The sequence below is a fragment of the Canis lupus genome, chromosome 12 (genome assembly GCF_011100685.1).
Source record: "Canis lupus familiaris isolate Mischka breed German Shepherd chromosome 12, alternate assembly UU_Cfam_GSD_1.0, whole genome shotgun sequence".
Classification (NCBI taxonomy): domain Eukaryota; kingdom Metazoa; phylum Chordata; class Mammalia; order Carnivora; family Canidae; genus Canis; species Canis lupus.
Window position 1 is genome coordinate 7,402,658 of NC_049233.1, and position 13,741 is coordinate 7,416,398.

A 13,741-nucleotide genomic window follows, 5' to 3' on the forward strand; every position below is an offset into this window, starting at 1 on the left:
TTATATTCCCCAAATGAATGAGAACATATAATGTTTGTCCTTCTCCGACTGGCTTACTTCACTCAGCATAATACCCTCCAGTTCCATCCACGTTGAAGCAAATGGTGGGTATTTGTCATTTCTAATAGCTGAGTAATATTCCATTGTATACATAAACCACATCTTCTTTATCCATTCATCTTTCGTTGGACACCGAGGCTCCTTCCACAGTTTGGCTATCGTGGCCATTGCTGCTATAAACATCGGGGTGCAGGTGTCCCGGCGTTTCACTGCATCTGTATCTTTGGGGTAAATCCCCAGCAGTGCAATTGCTGGGTCGTAGGGCAGGTCTATTTTTAACTCTTTGAGGAACCTCCACACAGTTTTCCAGAGTGGCTGCACCAGTTCACATTCCCACCAACAGTGTATGAGGGTTCCCTTTTCTCCACATCCTCTCCAACATTTGTTGTTTCCTGCCTTGTTAATTTTCCCCATTCTCACTGGTGTGAGGTGGTATCTCATTGTGGTTTTGATTTGTATTTCCCTGATGGCAAGTGATGCAGAGCATTTTCTCATATGCATGTTGGCCATGTCTATGTCTTCCTCTGTGAGATTTCTGTTCATGTCTTTTGCCCATTTCATGATTGGATTGTTTGTTTCTTTGGTGTTGAGTTTAATAAGTTCTTTATAGATCTTGGAAACTAGCCCTTTATCTGATATGTCATTTGCAAATATCTTCTCCCATTCTGTAGGTTGTCTTTGAGTTTTGTTGACTGTATCCTTTGCTGTGCAAAAGCTTCTTATCTTGATTAAGTCCCAATAGTTCATTTTTGCTTTTGTTTCTTTTGCCTTCGTGGATGTATCTTGCAAGAAGTTACTATGGCCGAGTTCAAAAAGGGTGTTGCCTGTGTTCTTCTCTAGGATTTTGATGGAATCTTGTCTCACATTTAGATCTTTCAGGATCCTATTTTGTATTTTATACTGTGTGTGTGTGTGTGTGTGTGTGTGTGTCTCTGGTGATGGTTCTGAATGTTCAGAAGTTATGGACAGCCTAGCCTGTAAGTTCCTTTGGAGAAGTATCTTCCTGTCTCATAGTATTCTCCCTCACAATGTAGGCTTTACCTACTAGGGACATTCAACAAATATGAGACTGAACCAAAGCTGGGTGAGCTATGCATTTTATTACAGATCTAGTAACCAGAGGCTACTCTGGGAAAATCTGGCCTACACTTCCAAGGGAAATATCCCAGTGCACCCTGAAAAAATGGCTAGGTTTTTAAGAAGCAAACTTCCTCCCAGCCTAGCCCCATATTTCCTCCCTCCTCTGAAATAGACCCAAGAAAAAGTGAATGCTATCAGGCTACAAGGAAACAAAATATGGTGGGGCATTCAGCAAAGGGAGCAGTTGCCTGTATTTGGGAGAAGAAAGATCAAGGAAGAGCTCACAGGGCATTTCTGGCTGGGTCTTGAAGAGAAGAGCAGTGGGCTGGAGATTTTCCAGCCAGTGGAAACAAAGAAAATTAGCTCATCTTGAGAATGGACTCATTTGGCAACAGCAATTGGGCCAGGCTGAAAGGGAAGAATGATACTGGTAAGGAGAGAGTTAAAAAAAGAAACTAAGAAAGTTTGGTGAAAGTCAGATATGTATGGTAGTTATATATTTGAAAATCTGAATGTGAGGTCTAACAGTAGAGCAGAAGATTTGAAAATGAGATGTCTGGGAAAAGCTGGCATGTAGAGATAGGAGACTCAGGCAAAGATATGAGGCTTTTCCCAGTTGGCCACTGGAGGTGCCTGTTCGGGGGAGTAAGGAGTGGCAGCCAGACTGATCCGGCAACTGTTCCAGATATCGAAACAGCAGTAGATGCAGATGAAGTACAGATTGGGGGAAATCACTATAATAGTCTAACGGAGAGGCACAAAGGTCTGAGTTAAGATGGAGGCAATGGCAATAGAATAAAGGGAGAAAGGGTATAAAAGACAAAACATGGTTCCTGACTGGCTGTGGAGAGGAAAGGAAAGGCAGGAGTCACGGGGGTAAGAGACACCCAGGAGAAGGGGCTTACCACAAATTCAAGCAGAGCCTTCAAAGGAGAGGAGCTGCTTTGCGGGTAAAGATGACTGCGAGCTTAGTTTTAGACAAGGTGAGTTTGAGACGCCATTCTAGAAGGTGCCAACATTTAATGAAAAATATGAATGAAAGAGACAGCTGAAGCCAAGAGAATAAATCAGATAATCAAGAAAGAGTACCTGCCCTTTTAGCTCTAACATTGGTTCTATGTACATGCTGGATCCCTGAATTAACAGGAACACTCTGTTTGTCCTCTTTCCTTTTTTTAAGATTTTATTTATTTATTTATTTAGTGCATATGAGTGGGGGAATGGGGCAGAGGTAATGGGAAAGAGGCCCAAGCAGACTCCATGCCAAGCTCGGGGCTCAATCCCATGATCTCGAGATCATGACCTAAGCTGAAATCAAGAATCAGATGCTTAATTGATGGAGCCACCCAGGCGCCCCTTTTTCCTTTTTTTTTTTTTATTTTAAGATTTTATTTAATTATTCATGAGAGACACAGAGATAGAGAGAGAGAGAGGCAGAAACGCAGGCAGAAGGAGAAACAGGCTCCCTGAAGGGAGCCCAATGTGGGACTTGATCCTGGGATTCCAGGATCACACCCTGGGCCGAAGGCAGGTGCTAGACCGCTGAGCCACCCAGAGATCCCCCCTTTTTCCGTTTTTAACCCAGGAAGCAAAATCTGAGCCCCTGAGCACTCTGGGATAGAGCTGAGTCAGCATTAATCATGGTGAGATTACTAAGATGGCACTCCTTACTCAGACGCAGAGACAAACTGAGGCAGGCCACTTTAAAAAGGTATGATCAAAAGTATACACAGACTTTCCTGCTGCCTTTGTTTATGGACTAATAAATAGGCTCTACTTTGCTTTTTTTTTTTTTGCAGATGTAGATGCTATTCATTTTTATAAACGGATTCCTATGATAACTGTTATTCTGGTGTCACTGTGTGCTCAACTTACTTGCCATCATTAGAGTTATGTAACCCTGACTTTAGAGATCCACTGAGGGGCTGTTTGGCAATGCCTCTCTCAGGGAAGGGGTTAATCAAGGCTTGGTCATGGTAAGTGGTGCCTCCCAAGAACCATTCCGGACAGTGCTGGGACAGGACCCCCTGCAGCCATCCTGAAACCATGGGAGGGGAGGAGTCCAGAGCTCCAGGACTCCAGAGTGAAGTCTGTTCTGTTGGACAAACTCTATTTACCCTGCTGGGAGAGGTACCGGGACTGCCTGGGCAAATGGTTTAGAATTTCTCTCCAGAGAATAAGGCCAGTTTTGTTTTTTTTTTCAACCTTTTACTGTAAAAATCCAGAGAAGCAATTGCAACATATTAATCTGACAAACTCGAGATTTTAAATCAAATCAATTTCCGAAGTGAAAGGGGCACAGCTGGGAAACAGGTTTGAAAGCACTTGGACCCTCCATAAAGAGAAACTTCACTCTTTCTAAGAGTGGTTAAAAATAAAGGTAATGGACTTCCAGCCAGTAGCCAACCTCGAGTGATAAACTGTTACTGGGGGATCCAAGTCATTATCTTGAGGGGCAAGGGTAGGTGCAGAGACCAGAGAAGATGGGGACCTCTGGCAAAGACTAAATCTGTGGAGTAAGGCTGGGAATGAATCAGCGACGTTAGATCAATAACAGATTAATAAAGAGAAGTTGGGAAGACACATTCCTGGGCTACAAGGGTTACATTATCAGGGTTAATGAGCCACTTTTATGCTCTCCCACAAACTCTTCCTTGCTCCATATGATAGTTTCTGAATGTGGATGGATGGACTTCCTGAGTGAGCCCTGTGAAGACGATAGCTCTGGACAACAGCGGGACACATGGAACCAGCACATGCCACAACTGGAGACAGAGAGGTAGCACCTGTCCGTCCGTTCACTCAGACAGAATACAAGTGCTTGGTCCTTGCTAGGCTACCATGGATAAGAATGAAATGGACCACATCCCTGCTCTGATGGCGCTTACATTCTAATGGGCGAAGAACAACAGTAATCTAATACTATGCTAAGGAATGGGTCATTGCAAACTGTACTATCAGCTGCAAAGGGCAATAGCTCATTTCTGTGAGAGGGAACAGCAAAGCACTCTGGTTAAGATGGGTGATAAGGGCAGATTTCCCTGAGAATGTGGCCCTTGAGCCAAGCACAGTGGGAGTTAAGCAAAGTGCAGGGTGTGGGCTCCAGATAGAGGCTGTGGCATGGGCACAGGCCCTGTGGGAGGGTAGAGCACAATGCATGGTGGGACATGAGAGGAAGCCAGGCTGATGTGAACATAGCCAGTACAGGAAGACTGATGCAGGAAATGTCTGCAGAGGCAGGAGGGGGCCAGATTGTGTAGGCACTCTAGGCCACATGTAGAATTTGGGTCTTTATCCAGAGAGCAATGGGAAGCCAGTTAAAGGTTTGATATCAGAACATCAACATTTAAGATATGTCAGAATTGTCCTTGAAATGTGCCACTGTGGCTACACCAGGTCAACTAGAGGGAGGGTACAGAGAGAATATGGTAGGAATTAGCAGAGAGTAGAATTAGCAGAGTGGAGTAGAGGAGAGAGATATGATGGTAGTTGTACTAGTATGATCTGGATTGATTTTTGTCATTTAGAATGTATTACTAGTATGAAAGTTGTTCCATAATGAAAGAAAAGTCTTCCTGACCATGCAAATTTTAAGTGTGCCAACACAGCTCACTGAGAAAGTTTTACCGAGGTATGTTCATTTTTTTAATAATAGGCATGGAAAAAATTATTATCTTTACAGAGTAATGTGGCTCCTGCCTTAAGCAAGGGGAAGGAAAAGAGCTCTTAGCTTCTCCCTTCTGATCATTTGCTATCCAAGGGGGACTTCATGTCCTTCCCACTCCTTCCCCTGTTAAATGTTGTGGGTGGGGATAGGCTTCTCCAATGGTGGTCCACAGAGCCTGTTGATAGGCCTAAATTTAGAATTTGGTTCACATACTTAGCATCAAAATCTACTTTCCACATGGCTCCCAACATTTTGCATAAAGATTTTCTGTAGAACATTGGGACGGCTGGGTGGCTCTGTGGTTGAGCATCTGTCTTCGGCTCAGATTGTGATCCCCGGGTCCTAGGATTGATTCTCGCATCAGGCTCCCCGCAGGGAGCCTGCTTCTCCCTCTGCCTATGTCTCTGCCTTTCATGAGTGAATAAATAAAATCTTTAAAAAAATTTTTCTGGGGCAGCCCCGGTAGCTTAGCAGTTTAGCGCCAACTTCAGCCCAGGGCGTGATCCTGGAGACCTGGGATTGAGTCCCATGTCAGGCTCCCTGCATGGAGTCTGTTTCTGCCTCTCTCTCTCTCTCTCTCTCAATCTTTCTCTCTCTCTCTGCGTGTGTGTCTCTAATAAATAAATAAAATCTTAAAAAAAATTTTTTTTGTTCTGTAGAACAAAAGATAAATAAATGCCTTCTCTAGATGGGTAGGTATAAGTAAGTGACTCCTTACTGATGTTTTCTACCCCAAAATATTCTGGTGCTTTATAAACATATAAACAACAGTTTGATTAACACGTATCTCCAAGTCTGTTCTAACAGACTTCTTCTACAGGGCAGGTTCTGACATCCCTGTCTCATTAGCCTAGGGGTCTGCCCAGTATCAGACTTGTCCTCTGTGTGTATATATATTTTATCTGAATTCTGTGACTTTTTTCATTTTCTTTCTTTTTTTTTTCTTTTTTTTCTTTTCCATTCCTCTTATAGGTACATGTTTCTTTATCATTCAAGCTCTAAAACTCATGACAAAATTAACACCAATGCTTTGCCCTTTAAAAAAACACAGGAAAGAACATGACTGGCTTTTTTCATTACTGTCAAAAGCTGTGTAGAAAAATGGAATTAAGTTTGAAAAGAGAAAAATAAAATCTCCACCAAGCCTTTTAACAGTGACAATTACACAACCAGTGCCTATTAATTGGCTCCCTTTTTAAGAAGGAGCAAGCAAGCACACTCCTCCAACCCTGCAGGGACAGGCGTCTGAGTGGGTAAGGGTAACTGGCTGTTAGCACAGCAGACACTTGCAAGAAATAGTAATATTTCAATACAGAACCTCTGCCACAGCCACGAGCTGCAATCCCATCCTGGAGACTAAAACTTGACACTTCGTATGAACTTCTTCTGCCACTGATCGCAATGGTGGAGACCTTTCCTTCTTTCAAACTCACTTTTGTTTTGCATCACATTAACCAGGCAAGCCCTCTACACACAATCCCTAGGTCACATGGTTAGCAGCAAGCTCTCGGAACCAGTCCAAGATTGTTGTTTTGTTAAGTGTCGGGCTAAGAGACAAAACTGGTGGAAAGAAGGCTTTGCTTTCTCAGCTTTAGCACTGACAATGGCAAAGAAGATGCACAAAATCACAGGCAAAGTAAATGGTTCAGGTTCAGATGTTTCATTTTTCAATCTTTCATTTTTCAATCAATACACTTTGGAAGAGTTTTCTGAGGCAGTGACTTTCCACCTTTAATTTATCCTGTTGTCCTCAACCACCGCAGCACTTTGATAAAGAAACATGACTCCCTTTCTAAGATTCCTGGTGAATAAACAGCATCAGCTACAGAAACAGAACCCAGAACAGACGGTTGCCCTTCCCTGGGACTAAATGATAGTATATTCAGCAAGAGGGACAAAGCTATTCTCGGATATTAATATCATGCTGAAGACCAAGGAGAAGGTGAGCTGACTGCACAGAGGCTTTTCCAGGTGACACAGAGGCTACCAAAGGGCTTCTCAGGGAGGGCACAGGGGAGAGACTTTCTCAAGTTAAGATGCTGTAAAAAACAGCCTGACACAGAGGGGTGCTCCAAGGTCAAGTAGGCTGGGCCTCTCTGAGAGGGCAAACCCCTGGTGGAAATGAACTTTGAAGTCCAGGAGAAAGGTGAAGTTCTCTCGCAGACCTGGGCCTGAAGAGGCCCAAGGGGGAGAAGTAACATAAGGAAAATGAGGCTCAGGTGTCCCTTTTCAGGGAAGCACAATGTATGCTTCAGGTAAGTGGCTTCAAGGTTCTGAAAAGTGACCAGGATATTGCTATGGACAGCACTTACTTAATTTCTTTAATTTATTCCTGGCAGTGAATAAATCATGCCACTCTGCCAGCATATGCTACTCAAATAACAGCAAGGACAAACATCTACAAAATATTCATGGTGGCAAGAAAAAAAAATCTTTTTCAAATAAAGTGTTATGTTTGATTGTAAAAGATTTATATGTAAATTGGTCAAAAATACAGAAAACTAGAAATAATTTACATAATCCCAGTACACAGAGGCAGACACTAACAACGTCTTGGTGTATCTCTGGCCTTCTTCTTCCATATTTTTCCCCCATTTGTGATAATATTTCTACAGTTTTGTACTCTGATTTAAAAATATCTTATTATATAAATGTTTTCTTAAGTTATTAAAAACCCTTCACAATGTTTTTAATGAACACTTAGGTTTGAGAAGAAAATTTATTTAAGAGGGAATGCAGATAGTATATCTGGTGGGTAGATAGATAGCCTGTGAGAAAATTCACTTAAAAAACTGGAAATCCTAGGTAATTCTAGATTATGACTGTAGAATTCTCAAGTGGAAAAAGAAAAATTTCAGTAGTATCAATGGTTAGTTCTTTATATCTAGTAATTTATATTTGCCAGAATGCTTGCCAAGGGCAGAGTCTTGGACAGATGATGGCTGAGATTATTACCCTTCTTCTACAGACAAAACTATTAGCCAATGGGACCATGACAAAGTAAGGAAATGGTTAATAAATGAACATTGAATGAGGTCAATATGTTAAAGAATACACACTGGTAGGAAACAAGACAGCTCTGAAACATGGAAAAGGGGCAGCCAGGTACAAGGAAGGGAAGGAAAAGGATTTGGGGTCACTGGGGAGTATGAATAGCCCGTGTAGTAGAGTTTTGGGGGATTCAGATTGAAGATGGGTGACACTGTAGGCACAGTGACCTTTCTCCCTTCCTGGAAACCAATGAGGTGACATCAAAGAAATACAAAGAGAATACACTCACAAAGGTGTTGCAAACTGGAGGGGAGGATATAAGCAAATTAAGATTTTTGTGAATTTCTAGAAAACGGTAGGTGGATATTATTTATAAATCTGAGGGGAGCTGGGTAGATTTCCATATTGAAACAAATTGAGCAGGATAAATCAAAATGGTCCACATCCAGCCATATCATTGTGAAATTTAACACCTCTAACAACAAGAAGATCCTAAGGCTTCTATAGGGAAAAATACATCACTATAAATCATAAGAATCAGATTCTTTGAGATTTCTCATCAGCAACATTAGATGTTATTTGGCAATCAATTCAAGCTTTCAAAATTATGAAGAAACTGGGCATGCAAGAATTCTGAAAATTTGCCTTCCACACCACATACCCTTTGTTTCTGGAAACAATTCTGAATACATTTACTCTGTGCAATGCCTATGAGAGCTCTTGACTGAGACCCAACCAAGTCCTATTTGGCTTCAGATTCACCCAGGAGAGAAAACAGAAAACAGTAGGCCACTTGAGTAGCAGCAGGCATTTCTCCTTAGTGGGAGTCCTTGTAGTGGTCTATATAGCTGAGGAGGAGCTATTCCCCATGGCATGCAAGATGACAGCTGAGGTGAGAGTAGGCAGGTGTGGAGCCACTCTGGCTCAGAGGCCTCATATTCCAAATTGAAACTATTATCTTGTATAATAGCTCCATAAACAAAGATCCCAGAATTTTCACAAGGGATGTGCCTAGTCACAAAAGTCATCATGCTCAGGAAACCCAAAGCTATGGCTCCCAATCAAATATTTACAGTCCTCCCAGGCCAGATGCAATTTACCAATCTGGGGTAATTTTCGTCATAAGCAATGTTACCTAATAGCTGACATTCCATTTCTATCAAGTTTTCAGGGGAACAGATCTAAAAAGGTAGCTGGGCCCAAGATCAATATCTCACACAAAAGAAACAAGGTTTTTGTTAACTCTTTACCCACATTTCTACAAGAAGAAAAAGAAATCCAAGAAACAGTGAAACCAACCTAGATAAGAAAGAAAAAGAAATTTTAGTTATATAGGCCTAGAAAACTGTGTTCAAAATTAACCAATGAACAAATAGTATGCCTCAGAAGCTTCTGTAAACAGGAAAAAGAGGCAATTAGAAACTCCAAGAAAACAAAAAGTCAGCTAATATGAAGCTATTTATTTATTATTTGGGGAATAATCCTGAGCACTTCTAAGAAAATCACATCTATTTGATCTGAACACAGTATAATTTTCCAAAAAGGATGCAAGTTTAGTTACATAGAGTAATATTTCCCTCACTATAGATCCAATGGATTATAGATCTGTGGTGAACAGTGTTACATAATAATAATAATTATTATTTAAAAAATAATTATTAAAAAATAAATAACATTATAATGAGATTTTAGTGGTTTTCCCTTTTCAGGACCAATTTATAGTTAACAAAGATTTTTATCAAAAAGATTTTATTTATTTATTTGAGAGAGAGACAGAAATAGTGACAGAGAGCACAGGTGGGGAGGAGAGGGAGAAGCAGGCTCCCCGCTGAGCAGGGAGCCCAACACGGGGCTCCATCCCAGAACCCTGGGATCATGACCTGAGCAGACACTTAACTGACTGAGCCATCCAGTACCCAAAAGGGATGATTTAACTGTAAGTTACAGAGCAGAAAATAAGTATCATTTATCTTTACAATGTCAATGTGGTGGGACAGTTAACAGAAGATGGTGAGAGAGAAAGGGAAATGTAGGGTGGTAATTTCTTCATACATAGTAGTGATTCAAGGAATACTATCTACAATTGATGGGTCAAAAAATAGATATTTAGGGACACCTGGATAGCTCGGTGGTCGAGCATCTGCCTTTGGCTCAGGTAATGAACCTGGAGTCTTGGGATCGAGTCCTGCATCGGGCTCCCTGCATGGATCCTGCTTCTCCCTTTGCCTATGTCTCTGCTTCTCTCTCTCTGTGTCTCTCATGAATAAATAAAATCTTAAAAAAAAAAAAGATGTTTAGAGGGGCATTCAGGTATATTGTTTGATTTTAAAAGGTTTAGGTATATTGTTTAATTTTAAAAGGTTAAATATAAATAGTAAGCAGAACTAAAGAAAAAAAACAATAAAAATGAGAAGTTGTTAAGTGAGCCAAATTTCTCATTTTTTATAGTGAGGAGTTAGTAAAGCTGATAAATTAATAAACATATATATAAAAATATTATAGTTGAGACATTATAAACACTAAAAAATAGTCAAAAGCAGTTACTTCTGACAAATGGAGCACAAGATGGGAAGGTGAAATTTTACTTTTCACATATATCTTTCTGTATTGTTTAAATTACTTTTCTGTGTATGTTTTACATTTATAATAAAAAAACTGATGCTAGTGTCTTATTGTATCAACACAGATTTAGGGCTCAACAATTTAGAAGATGTTAGAGAAAAGGAATCAAAGGTTGGAAAGTGAAGTCTTTAAGAATAAGATTACAGGGTACAGGACTAGAGGATGTGAATAAAGAGGGCTAAAAAGTAATTTTATGAAGTCAGTTAATATATTTGCAACAATATCAATAAACATTAAGGGCATTATGCTACCTGTGAAAAAAGTCACACAGAGAAAGACAAATACTGTATGATCTTACTTAAATGTATAATCTTAAAAAAACGAACTTACAGAAATAGGACAGGTTGGTGGTTGCCAGAGTGGTATGTGGGGGTGGGGGGAATGGGTGAAGGGGATCCGAAAGCACAAACTTCCAGTTATAAGATCTGTAAGGTCTGGGGATGGAATGAACAGCATGGTGACTACAGTTAAGTGATACTGTATTGCATATGTGAAAGTTGCTAAGAGAGGAGATCTTAAAAGTTCTCATAACAAGAAAAAAAATCATAACTACTACTACTACTACTATGTGAGGTGAGGCGTGTTAACTAACTTACTGTGGTGATCGCTTTGCTACATGTATGTATCATTATATTGTACGCCCTAAACTTATACAATGTTATGTATCAATTATATCTGGATAACCTGGGAAAAAAACCCAAATAAGTCTCTACAAAAACATGGTTATCTGTGATAGACAATGAACCTTTATCCTGAAAGTAAAACAAGTGAAGCTCCAACTGTTGCAGAAAGGACTCCTGCTCCAAGAGTAGAAGGTCTTACAGGGAGACATTGGGGAATCTCATTCCCTATGTATTTTTCAGAGGACAGCAAAAATCTGTCCTTTGATTTCTGGACTAGAATGATCAAGAGGCAGGGCTGTGATCTCTAAAGATCCTATAGAATTTCATTTATAACATGACTCACAAACTTAATTTCAGAAAAAGAAGGCTACAATTTTTGAAGCTAATAGAATCTTCTCTTGAGGACTACGCTGGAGTATATTAGCTATAAAGGAAAGGCTTTCCTCTTTTATCATCTGCATATCTTCTATTATATTTCTTAACACCCAACTCAAAAATGAAAGGCATAACAGATTCAGGTTATGCCTATAAACATATCATAACCTTTGGTTCTAATGATTTTTAGGGGGTTAACAGGCACTTGCCTTCTTGCTACTACTCTTTTGTTATTATTTATTTATTAATCTCTAAAAACGTATATTACTGTAGCATATAAGTGTTAATGAAGAAGGTTAAAAATATAAATTATTTAAATCCACCAACTAAGGGAAACAAAATATTAAAAAGAAGGGAAAAAAGAGGTCGATGACTTAATTCAAAGCTACTGGGAGGAATCTAATGAATGAATGCATTTTTGAATCAAGGAAAAAACTCATTTAAATAACTATAAAAGCCATTAGGATATATACCTGGGTCAGTAGTTCTGTTTAAAAATCCATACCGTGTAACACCTTCAGTAGGGGAATGTAATGAGATGAGGTATCTAATTTATAACATATAAAAATAACAGATGAGATGGGTGATGGTAACCAGTGAGATGTGGAAAAGATGGGGAAACTGAGGGTCTGGCTTGTGAGCTGTACACTCAGTGAGCAATGGCTCTGAAAAGATAAGTGGACAGTTGTTCATGGGCCTCAAAGGCCTTCCTATTGTATAAAAAGGGCTCTAGGTGCTTGGAAGTAAGTTAATCATCTTGTTTCCCTGTTTCCATCATCTAGTTTGGCTTAGCCCTCTTTAGTAATGCTTTGTGTTGGAATGGAAAGAGCCTTCCATTTTCTCTTTCATAAAACAAGGACAATGTTCCACAAGGTGTTTTATGTTCAGGACAAAATGAGACAAAATACAGGAAAGTCAAGAAAATAGTAGCTACTAAATAATTGTTAGTTTTCTCATTCAATGGCAGAGATGGCTACAAGATGTGCGCTCTGCTGAGAAGTGGCTGCGCAGCCAGAACTTTGTTTTCCAGTCTTACGAGCATCTAGTTGGTAAACAACTACTTCTCCCCAATCAAATGCCAGTGGAAGGCCAAGACTGTTCAGAACCAGGTATACCTTCTTTCTGTTCTTTCTCCATTTGCCAACTAGATGCAGATGGTGCTAATGAGGCCCTAGAGGATGGTAGAACCCCAAGAAGGAAGATGCCTGGGTTTCTTAGTCACCTGTGAGAGAAGAGCCATCTAATAACCAGGTACACCTATAAGGCCTACTATGTGAGAAATAAACTATTGTGCCGAGATGCTGGAATGCTGAAGCCAATTTCTATTACAGCAGCAAGTGTTATCTTAACCAATGTAAGCATTAAACGTGTTCTATGATAATTACTATCATAATGATGGTAAAGGAGTCAGACATTGCATCAAACAAGCCATCATTAATGCTGTTATGAAATCTTGGCCAAGGAGATATAGGAAAAGATGTTTAATATCATTAGCCATGAGGAAAATGCATATCAAAACTACCACTGCACTCCCACTAGGATAGCTATTAACAAGAAGATAGACAGTAACAAGTACTGGCAAGAATAGGGAGAAATTGGAACCCTCTTGCATTGCTGGAAGGAATGCAAAATGGTACAGCTGCTGCGGAAAAGTCTGGTAGTTCCTCAAAAACTTAAACACAGAGTTACCATAAGACCCAGCAATTCTACTCCCAGGAATATACTCAAGAGGACTGAAAACGTGTATGTTCATACAAAGACTTGCACAGGAATGTTCATTTTAGCCAAGAAGTACAAACAATTCCAATGTTCATCCACTGATGAATGGATAAACAAAATGTGACACATATATTTCCATGTGATAGAATACTATTCAGTCATAAAAAGGAATGAAGTGCTGATACATGCTATGACATGAATGAAGCTTGACAAAAGTATATGCTAAATGAAAAAAGCCAAAAGAAGAGATCATGTACTATATGATTTCATGTATAGGAAATGTCCAGAATATGCAAATCCACAGAGACACAGGGAGATTACTGGGGGGGGTGGGGGTGGGGGTGGGGAGTGGGAACTAGAAGGAAATGGAAAAACTGCTAATGGGTAGGAGGTGTCCTTTTGGGGGTGATGAAAATGTTTGAAACATCAGATAGTAGAGATGACTGCCCAACTCTGTAAATGCACTAAAAGCCACCGAATTATACATTTCAAAGGGTGAATTGTATGGTATGTGAATCACATTTCAATAATAAAAAAAATCTTGGGGCATCTGCGTGGCTCAGTTGGTTAAGCATCTGCCTTTGGCTTAGGTCATGATGCCAGG

General features: G+C 40.1%; 1 protein-coding gene across 7 annotated transcripts in view; it reads right to left on the reverse strand.

Annotated features, from left to right (window-relative positions):
* The window catches only part of BTBD9 (BTB domain containing 9), a 410,049-nt gene that overhangs the window by 62,344 nt on the left and 333,964 nt on the right, over positions 1-13,741 (reverse strand). The gene's annotated exons all lie outside the window — the stretch shown is intronic.